Source organism: Lucilia cuprina, chromosome 5 (assembly GCF_022045245.1).
Source record: "Lucilia cuprina isolate Lc7/37 chromosome 5, ASM2204524v1, whole genome shotgun sequence".
NCBI classification, from domain to species: domain Eukaryota; kingdom Metazoa; phylum Arthropoda; class Insecta; order Diptera; family Calliphoridae; genus Lucilia; species Lucilia cuprina.
The window spans coordinates 32,356,683-32,379,027 of NC_060953.1; the positions used below are offsets into that span (position 1 = coordinate 32,356,683).

Sequence of the window (22,345 nt, forward strand, 5' to 3'; positions counted from 1 at the left end):
CAAAAATAAGTAGTTATTCACCCAAAATGTAACTACTTACACTTTTCTCCAATATTACTTGCCTATATTGCTAAAAATTTTTTTAAACTTTTTATATAAAATACTTTTTCAACGCTCAACTATATATATTTAAATTGTTCGTTAGTTTTATTAACGATTTTATTTCGTTACGAAGTTGCATCTTTATGGATATATTGATCATTAGGTATTTCCATTACTTTCAACCCACAACCATTTTTATATTCAATGTCTATTCGCCGTATAAGATTAAAATGGAATGACCCATATATGAATAATTATTTTAACGTAGACATGGTTTGATATTAATTAATGATAGCATTTGTACACACACTTTATCAATTTTCGATGGAGAAGATTTTTTCTATTGGTAAAATGTACTATGGTTTTATTATTTCAACATCTTTGAGTTGTATATTACTTTCCGAAGTTTAGTTTTTGTTATTTTTTTTATTCGACCCAATAACAAAAAGAAGGTGAGAAGATAAAATTTCATTAAATCAACTTGAAAGAAACAAATTAATATAAAACTATAAAACCATTTAATTAGCAGATGCCTTTTTTGTTTCTTGATTTTTTTTAATTTTTGGCAAGATTGTTGCTTCTTTTGTCCAATCCATTAAACTTTAGCAAATAAGTTAATTAATGCATAAGATAAACTATCTTTAAACTTGTATATGTGGATATGTGATTTATATACCCTACATTCGAAATTATAACAATGGGTCGATTTTATTCATTTTTATTTATTTAAATATTTATTAAAAAAAAATATTTATTTATTAAAGAACCTCCTAAGTCAATTTTAAAGCAAAATTGGTGGAAAAATAGTTTTACTATTCTTAAACACAACAAAAATGCAATTAGCTAGATATCTTTGGGTGCTATGAAATGAAATATTTTATTTTACTGTTATAAAAAAATGTTTTTTATTAAATAGTAATGATCTTGAAAGCATGTCTGACAGATTTGCTTGCGGTTTACTTGTACAAAATTAAAAAAATTTGATTTTTACACAAACATATTAAATTTTTGTCAAACTGTTTGTACTGTTTATATTTCGAAGAAAATATTACATCTTATATTTGCAAGTCCACAAAAACGTGAAAAAATCGGTGTTTGTACGGGCAACGTTTTTGTAGTGTATATTGGAAAGAAAAAAGTATGTTTGTCAAGCCGCTTGTGTAGCCTATTTGAGCCTTAAAAATGCTATTCAAATATTTTATTTAATTTTTTAACATTTAAAATCTCAAAAGTGCTGAAAATTGTATGCTGAAAATTTTATTCTGTATTAAGTGGTATGTCAATACCCACATACTCGGGTACGTTTTTCAAAGTGATATCTATATCATCTCGATATCTATATATCATATGGACTTAAAATTTTTAGTATTCCTGCAGAAAAAAGTTTTCTTAAAAATTTTAAAACATACTTTTTAAACCGACTTATGACCAATTTTCTACTTTTTCGTCGTACGTCAATACTCAACATACCTGGGGTATCAATGAGTTTTTCCAAACAAATCACCTTCCAATGAAAACAAAACAGACAGGCAGAAAACACTGAGTACCGCTAAATGGAAATCTAGCCATAGTATTTCTCCATCAAATCTGAAAAAATCTAAAAAAATAAAACAAATTGGGCTTTTTTGAGACGTTGTAACGAATCAAAAAGTGATTATGAGTAGATAGGCACATCGTCAGGTAGGTGTGGGTCCAATATTATATTGTTAATCCTTTATTTTGAAGCTAATAGAATAGACTTTCTGATGTCAAATAAAGTTGTCTTGGCGTCGTTATAACGTCTCACGATATTTCAAATCCCAGATGTTATGTAGAAAATCTGAGGTCAGATTCGGTTTCAATATTTTAGAAATTTTTTTTTAATTTTATAGGCCTGTTTTTTTAATAAAAAATAATTAATTAAATGTAAAAGTGAGCAAATCAAAACAAGTTCTTAAAATTTTTCTAAAGTATTGTTATAAAAATCATTAAATAAATGTTTTTTATTGTATAAAAATAATTATGTGCCACATATAACATACACAATATATATAAATCATATATTGTGTTGAATTAGAAATTTAAGACTTTAAAACGATCGCCTGAAAAGTACAAAAACAACTTATTTACTTTCGCCTTTTTACCACAGAATTAAAATATTAATAAAAAAAAGAAAATTAATTATAAAAATAATGAATCTTATGGAAAATATACAGTAATCTTACTTTTATTTTTAATCAGTTAATTGGTGGAAATTATTTAATTAATACATTATTTGAAATTTGACAATTTTCATTTTTCGAGCGAATAATCATTAAATATTGATCGATTAACCCACCGACTGTTAATCGTTTGAATACCTGATAGGCCAATCCACTTTTAAATTATTTTTTTTTTAATTTATCAAAATGTTATTAAAAAAGCCACTAATTGATTATAGATCCTTTACATACTTGAGCTACATGCTTGAATTTTTTGTAGATAATGTTTACTTTTATAAACAAAATTATTTTAATAGTTAATATACAATTCCATTTACAGCAAAGCGATTCTAAAAACTCATAAATTATACTGAAACGTCTTAATGTATTGTACATGAGTTCAAACAACGCTCCATAAAAACACGCTTTTGCATGTTTAAGTTTTCCTTTTAATAATTATTATTTGTAAAGTTAAATAAACAACTAAAATTTTGAATAAGAATTATGTAGAAAAGTAGTATTTAATGAAAACAAAACTTGTTACTTTTAATAAAAGCATTATTATTATAATTGTTTTGTTTTTGTTTATATTTTAATTAAATTTTTTTATCTAGTGACGCACAAGTCCAATATTTAAAAAAATTTAAATTTTGACCTTTCCAAATTCTAGAATTGCTGCTACTTGAAGTTTTAAATACTGGTTGTTAGTGTATGGTATAAAATATTCGAACAAGAACTAGGATTTTTTCGATATAATTTTAAAATACACAATTTACATAAAACACAAACATATACTAACAGTCAGCATCTGAATAGTTTGAATAGAGAAGATAACAAACAACAAACAGAAAACTAACCATCAAAGTTCCCCAATAACAACAGCAACACACAGAAGATATTAAATCTTGCTAAAAGCGCTAAACGGATGACCTTCACTGCCAGATACAAGTAATAATTGTCAAAAACTAATAACAACAAACACAAAACATAAAAGCCCAATAATAAAAATAACAATAACATTAACACCGACTGTGACAACAGATACTCGATCGTTCGTACGTTTAGCGAAAAAGATACAAAATTTATTCATTTTATTACAATTTGAATACTAACAACAATGTAAAATAAACAATAAAACGATCGATTAATAATAACATGACAATATATTTTGTTTATTGTTATTATTGTTGCTCTTTAAAGTTGCTTTGATTTTATTATATTTGTTTTTTTTCTGCTCTTAACGTCTATTGTTCATTTTTAACTTCCGGTCTTTTCTCGTCTTTTTGTTTTGTGACTTTTTATCATCTATTGTATTGTGATTTAGTTTATTTTTTGTTTGTTTTATTGGTGCATAAACAATTTATTAATAACCGCAACGATATTTGTCATCTCTCCCACTATTCATCACACAAATACGCATTTATGATTTGATTCTTTACTTTAAATTTATATGAATTATTTATGTACTAAAACATTTTTACATCTTTTGTATTTTAATTAATACTACAAGTGTTATATATATTAGCCAGTTTTAACAGACGACTTTTTTAAATAATTTCCAAAATGTCACATCTCTGGAGTAAGTGCGACTCGATAGTAATTTAACTTTAGTTAACTTTATTGATATGCATTTCATTTAGTATGTATCAATTGCATTCAGAAGTTTATTGATTTAATTATTACACTGTAAATAGTTAGATTATTTATTTTTTAACAGAAAATTATACAAAGTTTGATTTTAGAAAAGTGTATTTTTTTAATATTGAACACCATTATAGCAAATTCCAAAAATATTGAAGTAGAGCAAATTGTGAAGGAGGTGAGCGATTGCTTAGCAAAATTATCTATTATTAACATAAGACTTTTTGGAGCAGAGAGGATGAAGTTGAAAAAAATGCTTCAGGAAATCATAGCTAGTTAACCCCACGAAAATTCTTTAATATAAATAAAATGTATACACAATTTTGCAAAATTTGCACACCACTAGACGTGGCTTCATAAAACCTTTTAAATGATACCTCATATTGTATATTTTGTTTAAGAAAAAAACGGTAAAATTTAAAAAATAACTGAAAAGGGTTTTTTTCTAACCGGTACAGCTCACGAAATATTTTGGGTAACAATCCTAAAAAAAACAAATATTTGTGTAAGCTGGCACGAACGGACAACACTAAATCGAAATTTTTTTGGGTAACATCATCTATATATATATATATATATATATAGATATATATAAATATATATATATATATATATATATATATATATATATATATATATATATATAATATATATATATATATATATATATATATATATATATATATAATATATATATAAAAATCAATGTATGTTTGTTTGTACCTTATAGGAGACCGATCTTCTTGAAATTTTTACAGTGTGTTTCTCTATACCTGGAAGGAACAATGGGCTACTTATTGTATTGAAATTTCAAGTGGGCCCATATTAAGAAAATATTAAATCCGTATATATGAGATAATATAAGAGTTAAAGTCCTCATCATGATTATAAAGTCGATCAAAATGATTATTTCTAACAAAAAGTGGAAAATGTTACAGTTAAAATCTTAAAATTTTGCATGAATATCTTTAACATGTCAATATTTTGGGTAATAAGTTGGCGGACTACCCATTAGGGGAGCGACACCTCCCAAATTAATTAAATACAAAAATTTTGGGAATTTATTTGGGAATCTAAAAGAACTAAATTCTTTAAATTTTGCTAGAATCTTTAAATTTTACATGAAGAACTTTGACTTTCAAGTGAACGTTTAGAGAATAACCACGAGACTTTCAATGTGGGGCTTGACACCACATATATGAGTTAAAAACAAAATTTCGTATATCTGAAAAACTGTTAGATAATTAAAATCTTTCATAGATAGAAGTTGGCAAACTTGCTATAATTTGCTTGGCAACTCTCATATGTAACATATTGTTAATCTGGAAAACTATTGTAGTTAGAATTTTCTATAGGGTAAAACAAAAATGTTTGTGTATCCCACGGCATTAGAATAGAAATTATTTTTTTTTTTAAATAAAAGTAAAAGATCATTATTGTATTATTTCAGAATTAAAATAAAATATATTGTCATCAAATGAAATTATAATAAACATTTAAGAAAAATTGCATTATTTAATAACTAAAAAAATAATATTTTGATTATGTATTTAATTTCGATAGGGATAGCGAAGTACACCGAGTATTAGCTAGTTTTATATAAAAGATAATATTTTGAGAAGGAGAAACTTAAGCACCTTATTTTGTGAGTCGGTCTAATGCATATACTTGACAAAGGATGTTATTGAAAAATTTGGTGTTGATTTGGAACCAGGAGTGTATATATTTTTTCCTCTATGTAATAACTGTACACCTCTTGGACGATATCCGCCTTGAAATTGTGGAGTGAGAATTATTAGTACCGGTCTTTTAAGGTATCGTGTGGTCACAACTCTGGGTTGTAACGTGATTAAAACAGCCACATTCTTAACTGTAAAACTCTAGATTTTATTAGTACACATATTCCATTTCAGTCCATAAAATGTCCGTTATCACAACTCTTTAGCACAGGAGTGGTAGATTTAGATAAATTGACATACTTTCTGTTTCAAATTTTACATAACAACATATATCTTAAAGATAGATTCGATAACATTTTTATTGAATTTCATTTGGTAGAATATATATATTGAGTTAAATTTCAGGTTTTATTTAAGTATTTATTGGTAAGCTATAATCTGACAGATTGTGTTTTAACCTTGATATTTTCAGTTGTAAGTTCATACTTTAAAGATATTTTTAAATTTAGAATTTTTTATCAGCATGTTTTATTTTTAGTTAAAAAAATACATAAAAATTTTTGAAATTTGGAGCAAGTTAAGGAATCTTTAATTTTAACAAATACAATAACTAGACAAGGAAAAGATTTTTTTTGCTAAAAACAACAAGTTATAAGAAATTTGGCTCCGAGATTGAAATTTAGTTAAAATAAATTAAAATAAAAATATTTTCAAACAATCGAATCATAAAAGAATTAATAAAACAGCTGACTAAGTAATAAAAACCGGCATTTCGAACATTAAAAATTCAAATTTTTGAACTTGCTCACTCTGAAATGCGCTCTCGCTTCATTAAAAAAAAAAAATAGACTTTAAAGCGGGTTTGCCCTCTGACTGACTCCCAGCACATGTGCCACTGTTTCTCCAAACCAGTATTTAAAATATTATTGCCAATACGTTGCGCCTTGTACTTGTCTCTCGACCAAATAATCCATCCATTTAAGTATCTATGAGTAGTATCTGTAGTTTTGTCTATACATCCGTTTGTGTGTGTGTGTGCTCAATATTAGAGTTTTCGATTGATTCATAGAGAATTAAATGAGCAATAACAAAAATGAACAAATAAAGTTTTTGTGGAAACACAAAAACATGTCTCAAACAATTGGCCAATACATTCAGTTTTATTTGAAGATCGGTACGGTAAACATTGTACTGCGCTAACAAACAACGTTGTTTCCAAGCCAAATACGAAACCAAAAAAAAAAATTGAAATCAAATAACGTAACGCCGCCACATAACGTAAGAAAACGTAAACAAAACACACAACGTTTGATTAACGAGTAAACGAGTGTTTTAACAATCAAAAATTGAATCGAACAAAATACAAAATTTTTTATATTTCTGTTGGGTTTTTTTCGGTGTGACATAGTGATTTGGTTTATAATTGTGAGAGCTGTTACTGTTTTCGAAAAATAACGTGTTTAGATTTTAAATCAATCCACTTTTGGGCTCGTTTAGATCCGCAGTAAATGATAAATTAAAATTTTGTCACATTTCCCTCTTGCTTTAAATTTCTAAAAATAATAAGTAAAAATAAAAAATAAAATAACAACTAAAATAAGAAAAGAGGAAAAATATAAAAATTTTTAAATTTGTTAAGCGAGTGTTGTTCGTAAGTTAAATTGTGCATACATTTTTATTTAGATCAAAAAAGCTGTTAAAAATCAAGTCAAATCCACTTCAATTAATTTGAATTGTAATTGAAATTAAAATAAATACAAAAAGTGTTATAAATACGAAATAAAAGTAATAATATTCATCAAAAAGATCGATCGAATTTGTTTCCCTTCATTAGCATTCAATGTATTAATGTTGACGACGGCTTGCTGAAAAAAATCAGGGTAAGTTTACCTTATTAATTGAAATATAACGGACATTGTTTATTATTCGTATTTTCTAGCAATTTGTTAAAATTTCTTAGTGTCATTTTGGCACAAACATCCCTTAATGTTTCTTTAATAACACTACACTACATTCATGCTAAGTTATCTGTTTCTAGAATCTATGAATGATTTATTATAGAAATTTGACATTAAAATTAACTTCTTTTATCTATCCAACATGATATAAAATATTTTTATTATGGGACAAACTATAAAGGTACTTACAACTTTCTAAAATAATTATTAAAAAATATTGTTTAGTTTTTGTTTTCCATGCAGAAGTAATGTAAACAAAAATATTTACACAAAAAAATTTTTGCAACAGATCTGTAAAAATCAATTCCTATATCTCCGTTATTTGTCACTCGACATAAATATTTTATACCAGGTTGGAAAGATAATTTTCTTCAGATGAAATTTTATTAAATTAATGGCCCAATTTTTAAAGAAATAAATAATATATGTATTATTTAAGTATTAAAATTTTCAATAGATTTCAGATTTTATCAGATTTGATTGAAATCTTACTCCAGTTAGTTTTACATACTAATGATCAAAATAAGACCTATCTAAACAAAATCGATATTTTTTTAACACTCTATTGTCCATGTAGACCATGTAGATGATTTCATGAAATCTTGCACATACTCTTTTTTGACCCATGGACGTATACTCCGAAAATGACTTATGAACTCATATATTGATAAGTATGTATAATTAATTTTCATTATAATTAGTCCTCAAATGTCACTTGTAAACAATAATATCACGATGAAATTCTAAATAACTCTAATGCAGAGGTAAATCCCTCCATCAAAATTTATAAAGAATAGACAGGAATGTCGAGAGTTTAACGTGAGCACCTGCGTTCACGGCCTTATCCCACGGTGGTCTTTTTCAACCACTGGGTAGACTTGAGAACGGTCTATCATCACCCCTTTGTTCTTCAATGAAGAACGGCGGTGGCAATTTTTGTACATTGGTTCTGACCGGTCCAGTCACAAGTACTTTGCTGGAGTACTCGAGCTATCTAATCTCTTGACCATTGGATGGCCTCTGTTAATTCGGCAACAGCACCTAGAGACGTAACCGGTAGACCGAAGTACGATCATCAATAAGCCGTAGACATTGTTCTTACTCAAAGGGATACACTGCGGTAATTCTTATATGAACAGAGTAAACCCTGAATATATCTGGACAAGGAAGAAAAATTCAATGGTATCAAATGTATATGATCTCATTTATACGACACATTCATAAGAGAAAAAAATACGACATATTCAGTAGGTAGACGGGTGGGTGATGCCCGCCGAACCTCACATTCATCCCGTACCATATACAATTAATACCAACTCATTTCCAACGCTTAGTCCCACACTCACTCGACTGCGGGGTATCTGTCGTTCTCGGCAACTTATTCCGAAATATTGACTATTATCATGCATCAGTCTTTTAACCGCCACTTACTCTCCCCGCGAATTTGGGTTTAAACCACAGCCACCACGTGGATCCCGAAGGAACCTCATACAACTGACCAGCCAGGACATAGTCTTTCGGGCAACTGGCCACCCGTAGTAACAGATTATGAGGTGCTCTGGTCTGACCTCTGGCAATTTATGCAAGGACTAAGCCAAGCAGTAGACTGTAACCAATTTTTCAATCCCGGTCAGATTGGAGGTATTGGCCACCTCTTTATACTCCGGGATTGCAATAACACTAAGGCTGAGATCTCACCAAATTAACATGCGCCCGGAGGGAAATATAAAGAATGGCACTACCGATTTTTGTAATGATCGGGCCCCATTTGTTCGTAGCCCCCATACAAACTCCTCTTCAGAAAATGACTTGAAGGTCAAAATACGCTTATAAACACTAATAACACTTTTAAATTCTACACAAATAACTTTTAAGTAGACGTAAGTTCCTCTACCAACATTTAGAAGGATCAATCAATCAAAAATAAGTAAAACAAGTAAGAAGTTTTAGTCGGGCGAGGCCGACCATATAATACCTGTATACGAATATAATGTGATTTAGTTTTCATAATAAAGCATTTAAGTTCAAATAAGAATTGTACCTAGCCTCAGATTTACTTAAGCCATTTATTGTTTAATAAAACTTTGAATATTCAAGTAAAATTTTTATGGGGGCTTTTTATAGGGGCTAGGGTCAAATGATGCCCTATAAGGGTCATCAAGGCTAGTATAGAACTTGGCTTTGCAGCTTTTTGTCGAGTTTGTAGTTTGATTACAAGGTGTATTCGGGGGTACAGTTGTATGGGGGGCAGGTGAAATAATGGACCGATGTTAACCATTTTCAAAAGGTTTCGTCTACGGTAACATACCATTTTCAATAGGCCTCGTCTACGGTACCATAGAAGATCATGTGCCAAATTTTATTGAATTATCTCAAAAATTGCGACCTGTCGTTTGATTACAAGGTTTGCAAGCCCTAATCGGGGGTACAGTTGTATGTGGGCCAGGTGAAATAATGGACCGATCTTAACTATTTTCAATAGGTTTCGTCCCTGGGACAATATCATGTACCAAATTTCATTGAATTATCTTCAAAATTGCGACCAGTAGTTTGATTACAAGGTTTACATGGACGGACATAGCGAAATCGACTCAGAAAATGATTCTGAGCCGATTGGTATACTTTAAGGGTATACGACTAGTATTATTGTGCGTTACAAACATCAGCACCAACCCAATATACCCTCCCTACTAAAGTGGTGTATGTTATAATAAAAATATTCTGGAATAAAGTTAAAAAACAAATCAATTGTTTTATGTTTTTAATAATCCTCATTTTTAAAGTTTTATAAAACTAAGTTTTAATAGATCATTTAAATTAATTATAAGCCCTATTCGGGGGGTAAGTTGTATGGGGGATAGTCGAAATAATTTCATAATATTATCTTGACAATTGCGGCCAGAAATAAGCTTTAATGTAATGTTCTAAAGGTAGTTTTTATAGGGGTGGTATAGTCAATTATATGCCGATTTTAATAGAATTCGGTTAAGAGGTTTTGAAAATCATTTCTGGGTAGTTTTAATTGTGGACCGAATCTAATGTAATTCAGTAGATAGATTTTTGTAGAGTTTCAGCTATATATTTATTTTAAGGTTCAGTTATGGACTGACTATTTATGGGGATTTTTAATGCTATACATGCATTTTTACAAAATATATGACTCTTAAAGTTGTTTTTCGGAAGGCCATTTATATCGGGGCCATGAGAAAACGTGAACCGATATTGCCCAAACCAAACAAACCTTACCAATAGGAAGTGTTTGTGGAAAATTTCAACTATAGTTTACACGAAGTATTATTGATGTGATATTTAAAAATGTCATAATATTTTGGAATCCTTAAATATAAAATAAAACAAGTAGGAAAGTATAGTCGGGCATGGCCGACCATATAATACCCTACACCATGAGTATATTTTTAAAAATTTTACTTTTTATAAAGAAATTTTTATGTTGAATATTATTTCAAAATATTTAAGCAATTTATTGATAAAAAAAACTAAAATTTATAAATGAGGCTTTATATAGGTCAAATATGGGCTAATCCTTGGTAAATTTTGGAAAAAGATATATTTTTAAATAAGAGTTAGTTTTGTTGAGTTTCATTGCGATACAAATCAATTTTAGACGTTTAAGACATTTTTTGAAGGGGGGTTTGTATGGGGGCTAGGGTCAAATAAGGGCTGATCCTTACGAAAATCTGCAGTGTCATTAATACTTATGTAAAACTTATTTGTGCCAGTTTTTAGTAGATAGTAGAATATTTGACGTAATTATGGCATAAAAAGTTCAAATCGGGAGGTACGGTTGTATGGGGGCTAGGTGAAATAATGTTTTACATGGACAGCCAGCCAGCCGGACAGACGGACGGATATGTCTTAATAGACTCAAAAAATGATTCTGAATCGATCGGTATACTTTAAGGTATTGGACCAATATTTTTTTATATTACAAACATCAGCACAAACGTATAATACCCTCCCTACTATAGTGGTGTAGGGTATAAATAGAATAAGGTGCGAAAGCTGTTCAAAATGTTCGCAATGACCCAGTTTATATAACTTAATACAAAATCGTTAAAAATTTTGATTCCTACTTTGAAAATTTACGTAAATTCATCAAAATCAATTAAAATCGTCACTTCCAAAAGTATACAACTTCCTTCACCTTAAATGCTTGACCTTGTTCCGTGCCTGGTCTAAAGGCACCATCAGTAAATATTAAAACCTAAAACTTTATTACATTCAATTTCATCAAATACGAATAAATAACTGATTGCGCTGTAAAATATGCGGACATAAAAAACCCATTTCGTTTTTGACTCAAAATGAAAATGAATTAAATTCTAATATTAAGAATAATGAACTCAAGGATGTTTTGCAAATAAGATTAAAACGGCACTTTTGGAATTTTCACATATTTAATAAAAATATACGTTTAGATGTGTTTAGATTCAGAATAATAGAAGGAGAAAACCTACATATTTTTACTACATTTACGTCATAACCTAACATTTAATAAAATTCCATGAAATTTAAAATTCCGCATTCTTATTAAAAAATCGAATTCATTAAAAAACCATTAAATTATTGGCAAAACTATTAAAATTTCCAAATTGACTTTATCAAAATTGTATCATTATTATATTTCTCTTGTATTCCCCTCGTTTTTATTGTTCAAGTCACGGTAGCTTAATTATTTCAGTTAATAAGCTGAACTTCAATTTTAAATCAGCTTAAAATACATATTTTCTTTTGTAATTAAGATAAAAATACATATATTTTTTTACTTCCTAATTAATACAAAAATTTGCAATGGAAATAAATAAAATACGAATAATAATAATGATTAATTACATGTACATTTATAATAAAGTGTTTCAGTAAAAACTTTTGGTCTAATTGAACCAAATAAATACATATAAGGCCTTAATAATATTGTTCTAAATGATTAAATGGATTTCCTTAATTGATTGTGAAACCCACCTTAATTTCAAATAGTTGTTCTTTTTTTCAAACATGATCACTTACAAAACTTTAAATTTTTCCCTTTGTGGTCAATTATTGTATGGATCACAATAGATAGAAATGTTTATGTATGAACACTTGGCCAATAACTACTTTTGAATACCTTTAAAATAGAGTAGAATTATTTTGATTGATTAATTAAAGAAAACCAACATAGAGTAAAACAAAAATCATTTACAAATTCTTGTAGTCTGTCAATTATATTGAGTATTTAGAGGTTTTTGCGATTCGATCCCGGATTAAGACATGACCGTACTTATTTCAAACACACACACACACACAATAACATTGTGTTGTAAACCTGTCGAGTTTTATGTTTCCGCATGAGAATATAGCGTAAAGTGCTTAATAAATAAAAAATACCATTAAATTGTATTTATTTATGTGGTTCACACCTAAATACAGATATGATCACAAATGTAGCAACGATTGAACTAAACTCATATCGCATTTAAAAAAATATAATAGGTCCTAAACGAGGAGAGCTAATATAAACATTAACGGTGATATTGAAATTAATATGCATGAAAATTAAGTTGGTTAATTGCCCATAAATCTGAACAAACTTAAAGTCCAACATAAATTTGCCTTTGAAATCGTGTGTATAAAATAATTTAATTTATTTAAGGGGTTATTAACAAAAACGAAATAACGGCCAGTTATTTCATCATATCAAAAAAAACATTCAGAAAACAATACAAAGTAAAATACATTCAAATCAAAATGGGTAAGGTTAAGTTGGTAGGAAGATACAGCTACAAAAAAATCCGAAGAAATACGCCATCGGGCCTATTGTGCTAAAAACTAAAACATTATTTAGTATTTACTAAATGTAATTTATAAGACTTTTTCAATCCGTGTTCGTGAGGAATGTTATATCATGAATAATATACTCCTAAGACATTTGAATCTAGTTTCAGCGAAAACCTCACAATGCCAAAGAAAGTGCTCCAGAATTTACTACCATCATACTAACATCAGACTTGCTCATCTGCTTTTGTTAGGGTCACTCCATAGGATCTTCGTGGTTCTACAAACCGTTTCATTATTCCAAGAGGCTTTATGAGTTTCTCCCACCCATATTTTTAATTATTCCCTTATTGTACCTACCTTAAACAAATTAATAATTTATAACTTATTTGTTACAAATAAACGTACAAAAATGTTATGTGATAGCTAGTCATTTTCAGCCGACTTTATATGTAGAATGCAAAACATATAAAAATTTCTCAGCCGGGGTTTGAACCCAGGCATTCAGTTGTTTTCTATGTTTCTCACTCCAGCTGCTTACTCGATGCTTTTTGTAATTTTGAGAACGGCCTTTTACAGAAAAATATAATTGAATATCATTTTATCATTTTTCATTTTATTTTTTTTTTTTCAAAAACGGTATCCAACAGGGCTCGAACCACGAACCCCCTGTTTGTTAAATGAATGTCCTAGACGGTTGGGCTATAACAAATCCAAATTGCTTTGTTCTTTACCAGTAATAAACTATTCAGCTAAATGAAATAATGTGGTTGATAATGAATACCCATTACTAAGTAATGTATGAAAAAACTACTGGCCTTTACCAAAAATTTCATATTTTTTGCAGGGCAGTTACACTCATTTAAAAAAAAACCCTATATGACCGAAATGTCCAACTTTGACCTTTAATATAAAATGTTGACATATTTGGTATTTCAGTAAAAAAATGTACAAAATGTCAATATTTAAAAATAGTTTTATAAAATGTATAATAAAAGTGCGTCATTGGAATTACAGTTAAAACTATGATACTGTTAAATGTGAATTAATGAATAATTAAAATAATGAGGAAATAGTTTTACTTACTTTTGACAGCTGCGTGCAAAATCTCTGCCCACATCTGTGAGCTTTTTAATACCACCTGAATTATAAACATTCGCAAACTTTTGATCTCCATTTTAATACTTCTTAAACATGGATTTTAAAAAGAAAAAACTTGTGTAGTTTATTGTCAAATGGAAGCATTATTTATGGCAATATGATTTATATAAAAAAAAAATAAAAGAAAAAGTTGTTTTCATAGAAGTTTTTGCATTTGAATGTGAATTAGACTAATAATAAAAAATACATACTTACATACATATGTATGTATGTGATCATCTGTCCTTCCACTTAACAACTATTTCAATTTACTTTGATTTGTTTTAATATTTCAGTTAAAGCCATTTAAAGTTATATTTGTAAAACTAAAAATCTAAACGGAGAAGCTGTGAATATTTAGTTTCCCTCTACTAGACGCACAAACATTGTGACATATCATGGAAACATCATTATAATGTTAAATTAACGCTCTCATTCAATTTATATATGCTACCTTTTCTATGCAGCATTTTATCTTTTTTTACGTTTTATTGCACTAGATTGATTTACATATGCATTTGTTTAACATTATTACATTTATTATATTTAACTGTTTTTGATTGTGTTACAGTTTTTTTTTTATTTTTCACATCCGGTTTCGTGTTAATTTAGTGCAAAGATTTTGTCAAGTTTAATGTAGTATGTGTTATTAAATTTGCATGTTTGACATTTTAAACAAACAAAATTTTAAAAATAATTTAATTGCATTCCGTTTTTTGCCGTTATAATTAGACAGATTCAATTAAAAAAATGTTGTCAAATTAAAACGCTTAATAGAATTATAAATTTAAAAAATATTAAAAATTGCAATACAATTATAGACAGATATTTTAAACATCTTTAAATAAATAATTCTGAAATAACATAACCTCCAAACATTACCACCGATTTTTATAAGTACATCCTAGTCAATATATTTTCTTAATTTAAAACGATATAAAGAATACAAGTGCCCAAAAATATTTTTAATATGTAGATCAGGGTAATGGCTTTCAATTGTAATTACTTACCTAACAACATACTTTTCAATGACTACTACATATGGTCTGGATTACATAGAAGTAGTCTAATAAGGTGTTACTATTAATGTGTTACATAAATACTTTCTATTTCATTAGTCATCTTGCTAGTGAGATACAGATGCTGTATACGTCTATTCTTGTGATTTACAATGACAACTTTTTCTAAATACTTGTAATCGTTTGTGGTAAGTACTTGCCTCCAATGACATCACCATGTTAAAATAATGACATAAAATGGTATTGTGTAAGTAAATTTTAGCATTTTAACTTCTTACATGGTAATAAAGTTTTTATTGGGCCGGATTAGGTGAGAACCTATAATAATAATTTTTGTACTGGCAACTTTATTAAACACATCATGGCACAGCCGAATATTGAACTCTTACTTATTTTTAATTCCAACTTCAAGTACATATATCCATTAATAAATAAAAATTAAATAATCGGAGATGTTCGTCTTGTGAGTCGGTCAGAAGTGGTTACTGCAAAATATTTTTAAATGTTGTAATATCTTCGAATTATATCGAATTCAAAAACTTTTCACTTTCAGTATTTTAAAATGTACGAAACTTAACTACAATGACTTAACACATTTGAAATTTTAATTTTTTACAGTCGATTTAACTATTTTATAAATGCATCATAGTTCAACTATCAAAAATAATCTTTTTGAAATCAAATTTGTTTTTGTGACCTGAATGATTCATGGGAAAAGTACAAACTTGTTTTATGTAAATCATTTCGTTACACAGCACGAACACAAAGGTTCCCACAAAAACTAGGAAGTTCCCAATGGAACTATTAATATATATAAAGAAAACAAAAAACTACTAAAATAAACAGCATGAGCCACATTCAAGTACTCGTATTTACTCATCAAACAAGTTTCTAGTTACACTTAAAAGAAAATTTAAAAAAAAAAAACTATCTTTATATATATTAAATTAAGTTCAATGCACTAACAACAACAAAAACAAAAGAATCTGCAAATTATCAACAGCAGCAGCATGAAGTAAAACAACAAAATTATAAACAAACGATGACAACAAACTTTTAAAAAATTCAAAATTTAAATAAATAACGACAAACAGCCATTCAGTCACACATTCATGTTTGTATTCAAATCTTAGACACATACGAAAGACATTTTTCGAATAACGTTTTAATACAAATTATTGGTTGTGGTACGTGTCAATAAACCTGATTATTTATACGGTATATTACCGTCATCATTATCATCTTCACTGCACATTGTAGTTGTTGTTTTTTTTTAACGGTGACAGTTTATATTTTTGTCCAATATTTACCTTGACTTTCGTTTATTTTACTCTAACACATCATCCACTTAAATTAACAAGTACGTCATGCAAACATTAACACTTTCCTTCAATATTTTCCTATAAAGTTTAATGAAACAATTAATTTTATAGATTTACTTACAGCCAAACAATATTTGTACACATACATACATGCCCAGCAAAAACTTGCATTGAAAAATAATAAAAAATACTTCTTCATTAGCATTTAAACACGGTTATTACTATGTCATCCCTACCTAAACAAGTACTTACAAATAAGGGGTTGTTACTCATACATACACACTCTTTGTGTGTGTAAGAATTAGTTACTAAAGCGTACATGTAAAAAAATTATAAGTGTATTTAAAATTAATGCAGACGGTAAGCAGTAGTGAATAAAAAGTAAGTTGTTATGTAAGTAAATCTCATTACAGAGTTTTTGCCGAGTATGTATTTTTTTATGTATTGCATACATTAGGAATATTATGATTGTTAGGTCTTGCATTCAACAGGAACTTTGTTTTCATATCGATTCTCATGAACTCTGAAAACAAAAATGGTACACTAATCGGATAACTGTAATTTTAGAGATTTCAGTCAAAGTAAAAGCTTCTATCAACCAACATTTCAAGATAATTTGTCGATATTTGACATATGTATGTCTTTTGAGCCAACGTCGATGCTTAACAGATGAAATCGGTTCATCTATCTCCTAACTCCCATATAGTCATATCCATTGAATAGAGCTTTGGAACTCCTAACTATGATGAAAATCGGTACAACTTAGTTTTATATAAGCTTAAATATTCTCTAAACTTACGTATAGGTTGGGCCTTCGGAAAATGTCATTAAAGCCCATTACAAGTAAGTTCCTTACGAGACAAAAACTCTCTTCCAAATTTAGTAAGGATCGGTTCAAAATATACCCTACCTCCCATATAAGGGCCTTATCTGAAAATTGCTTTATCGCTCATATCGTAAATTTTTACCTAGCCCCCTTACAATTAACTTAAGACATATTCTAGATGATGGGTACATAAGTTTCGGCATAGCCGAATGTAACACTCTTACTTGTTAGGTATTATAACTATTTACATTGTTGTATAATATACAGCTAAATAGAAACTAACAAAGATATACAGCTAAATAGAAACTATCAAATAAGCAAACAGACAAACAGACAAATATGTATGTATGTAAACACTTGTCACAAGTTAATGTCAGTTATTATGTATTTTTACACTTTTCACTATAGTTTTCCACCCATTTAAACTAAACTGCTCATTGGCTGGAACAATAAATACAATTCAATTGTATTTATTAATCAATTTTATGCAATAGTCATTATTTTAACGATGATGTATTGTAGTCTTTCTATCGACACCATAATACCTTGCAGGAGCGTTGCAAATCGAATCGATTGGAAAGTAATAATTGTATAAATGAATTTTATAAATTACATATCAACATGAAAGAATGACTTTGTTAAAATAGAATGATTTTTTCATCACAATTTTAGAGCTTTTTAAAAATTTGATCCCATTTATTATCCGCTTCTGAATCTAAGACGATAATCGACAGCTGCGATTACAAACATCAACAATTCTAAAGCTGTATCATTGTTTGTTTAAATCACACAATAATAAATAAATAGAGAAGCGTGCTAAGCACAATAATTTATAGTTTGAAATTGTTAAACACAAATATTATATACATACATAAATAAATATTTACTATACATATATTAAAAATAATTAATGAATTGATCATTTATTTGCATTAGTTAACGAGTAAGTTTGTTAAGAAACATTCTCGATAATTATCACCCTATTTATAAGAAAATTGTTTCATTTCAATTTAAAACAACGACAACATTAATTACATTTGGGTGTATGCGATTTGATCTCAATTATATTTTTTTATTTAATTTATTAATTGAAATAAAAACTCCAAATTGTTAGTTATAATATGAGTTTATAAATTCATAAATATTTTAGTTTTAATTAATTTATACTTAATTGCATGTGTTATTAAGTTAATAATACTTAGTAGCTAATAATATAAATATATATTACAACTCAAAATTAACAATTTGCATTAATTTCGCTGTTACGGAATCTTTAAGTTTATTTAAAGACTACCGTAGACCATCGGCACAGAACGAAGTCTATTTCTCCTAGCCCCCATACAACCCGACATCCCGTGTTAGGTTAACTTTTATATAATTATTAATAACACTGCCGATTTTTGTAATGATCAGCTCTAATTTGACATAACCTCCTTTCAAAAATTTACTTGAATTGGGTTTTCTCCAATAAATTGCTTAAATACTTCGGAAAGAAAACAAATTTTTAAAATATAGGCATGCACTATCTTTGACCAAAGATATTTATTTTATAATTCAGAAAATATATTTTATATCCATCAACATTAAATTACTTTTTAACAACGATCTATATTCTTTGTTTAAACCTAGTTTAATTCATGTTTTGTGTATTTTAGTAATCAGTACTGTTACTTATTATCATAGTTTAACTGGTTATTGGCCAATTAGGCTAAGTTTTAAGTAAAAAATGCAATCAACAAAAACAATATAATAAAGAAAACAAAAAAAAAATAAAATAAAAATTGTATCTTGAAAATGAAAGACAAAAAGAATGTACTTTAATAATTATCGTAGAAGATGAGCCATTTGTCGGAAATAGTGTGATATTATTCCAACTGGTAAGTTTTTGTGAATGTTTGCGATTTTCAGGAAAACTGATTTGTATTTTCTCTAACTATTCCAAAATTAAGCAAATACGGTTTATAATTTGTGAAAAGACTATATGTTGGATTGTAATCTATTTTCCTTATTCATTATTCATAAATATTTATAAAAGGGTAGGTTCTACAGAATGTACACTACAGCGAGTATAGCTTTAATTGGGTCCAATTAGGTCTCTTTGTAATATCTGGAAAGAAAATAAGATACGAAAAGATAAAAAGAATAAACTGAACAGATTAGGTAAGATGGTATCGAAAACCTATATAAACGTGAAAAACATAGTGTGTGTTTTGACAATTTTAAAAATACAAGAATAGATCATAGATAGATCAGAAAAATATGTCGACCATAACCATCGCCTGATAACGAATCGATTCAAGGGCCGGGCAACTACACAGAAGATGAGTAATTGTTTCCTCTTTTTCCTCATTTTGACAACTACTACAGAAATAATTGTATGGAAGACGAATGCGTCTTGCATGATTTCAAGCAACTTGGAATGACCAGAATGAACTAATAATAATGTTTGCGAAACAAACGATCTTGAGCTGAAGAACTGAAAGTCACGGTCCTAATGATAAAGTGCAAGTCAGAGGACAGAAGTATCAAATCTTAGCATGTATCGCGATTATTTGTCGTTGTACGACATTACCCAGTAAAATATGTTTAAATTTTGGTAACGAGTTTTTCAGCTAATGTAGTTATTTCATACATTACTTGGTAATGAGTTGTCGTTATCAATAACATAAATTAATTTTTTTGAATAAAATTTATAGTCAATTGTCTATAGCCTATGTCTAAAAAGGAACTAGATAGTGTATCTAACTGTAGTCGATTTTGGAGGTTTTTTCATACACATACACTTCTCTCCAATATTATTACATGTTATTACAACATTCGTAGGAAATACAATTTCCAATATTTTGGTAATGATTATTTTCACGGATTATAAATATATATTTTGGTTGTTATTCTTACATAAATAAGCAGAAAATACTTATCTAATTCTTATTAAATCATTTATGTTTATGAAAAATTTCAAGAAGTTGCAATTTTACTTTTAATTTAAAATTTCTTTTATTTTGTGGACTTAATCTACTCCCACTAAATTTCATAAAAAACGGAATGTTAAATATAGGCTACTACGTGTTTTTTTCATATAAGTACCACAAGTGTTTTAACTAAAAAGTTAATATAAAAATATTAACGGAAGAACGGACAAGATTTGATTACCCAAAAATGTGTTTTTAAGTTGATCAGTGCACCAAAAGGTAAGTGAGGATTCAATATTTACATTGTCAGACTAACTAGTACTTAAGATTTAAATCAATATAATTTGAAACACAAAGGACTTTTTGCTAAATCCTAAACCAATAAAGATATGGATAAATGCTTTTGTGCATATAAGTACAACCAGTAAAGGTACAAATTACAATAATAAAAAATTCGAAATATTCCACAGAATGAATTTTTTTAATTAACCATGCATTTCAAAACTATTGGTCTAATCGGACGTATAAAATGAGTATTTGTGTTTAATTTTTAAAAATGAATCACATAAACACATGGTTGCGTTGCTAATTATATACAGAAAAAAGTTTCAGCATAAATATTATGAAGTGCTTTCATTGACAAACGTTAATAATATTTAAGAATAAGTTCCATAATTGTATGAATTTTTTCATATTATTTTTTTAAAACACAATTTAGAAGCCTTGACTTAAAATATTTCAAATTTAAATTAAGGGTTTTCATTTAAACGTTCGAAACACTCGTAAACTATGCAGCTTGTGAATTTTTCCATTGTAGCAATTGACTAGTATGGAAATTGATTTGCACAACCCTTATAAGTTTATGCGACTATTTAGACTGGCAAACTTGCGCAAACACATTGTGCATTTAATAAATCCGTTCGCTATTGTTCACTTTTGAATTTATGGATTTGAATATTCACATTTTGTAAAATTTTTTGTTAAAATAATTTATTTATTATTTTTTGATTTTGTTTGACATTGTATTTAAGTGTTTATAAATATTGTAATTGAACAGAATTTGAAAAGGAATTTCATGAAACAAGTCGAATAAACTTGCCCACTTGCACAAATGGGAAAACTTAAGCGTGTAAATGAAAACCCTTATTATATTTTTCTTGTTGTTGAAAACGTTTAAAATTTTCTTTGGAATTTTTTTATTTCTTTACGATTTTTAGATCAAAATCGATGAAATGTTGGAGAAATTGACCGGATGCTATGAAGAATAAATTTTTACTAATGTTTTATTAAGATTTTGGTTTTCAACATTTCAATTTATATTATTTTATTATACAAAATTCGCTTATATAGGATTACTATCTACTAAATACGGAAACATATTAGTAGATAAGGGACTTCTTTTGCAATTTTTTCATAAATATCGTAGAAAAAAGTAAAAAAATACTATTTATGAACTTTTAACATTTTAAATGAAAATGGTTTGGGAAAAAAAGTCATGTACGATTCATAATATTTATTACCAAATTCATTCCAGATATGAATTAATTTTTTCTGTGTTTCTTTTAATTCCTGTGTTAGAGATATTTACAATTTTAACTTTGAAAATTAAAATTAATTTTGAAAATGTTGCAGGCTATTTTAAATAAAAGAACCGATTTTTTAAATTTAAACTTTGTTCTAAAAACCCAATACTGAAATCACAAAACTGCAAGCAGTATTCCAATTATCGAATTATATTGCAAATGTATCCATTTGAAAAGCAACAAATTATATTTATTTTATTTATTTTTAGAGTCGAGATTGTGATGTCATCCTTTGACAAACATGTCCAAAGCTTTCTTAATGTTTATA

At 28.0% G+C, this 22,345-nt stretch overlaps 1 protein-coding gene across 2 annotated transcripts in view; it reads left to right on the forward strand.

Annotated features, from left to right (window-relative positions):
- Positions 1 to 6,689: 6,689 nt before the first annotated feature.
- Positions 6,690 to 22,345, forward strand: part of LOC111675695 (protein spaetzle 5) — a 36,342-nt gene continuing 20,686 nt past the window's right edge. The window contains exons 1-2 of one of the 2 annotated variants that reach the window (XM_046952055.1): positions 6,690 to 6,820; positions 7,226 to 7,422. The gene's annotated coding sequence lies outside the window, so the exon portion shown is untranslated. Of the gene's footprint in view, positions 7,423 to 22,345 lie in introns of both variants that reach the window. The other variant, XM_023436504.2, reaches the window with a different exon arrangement.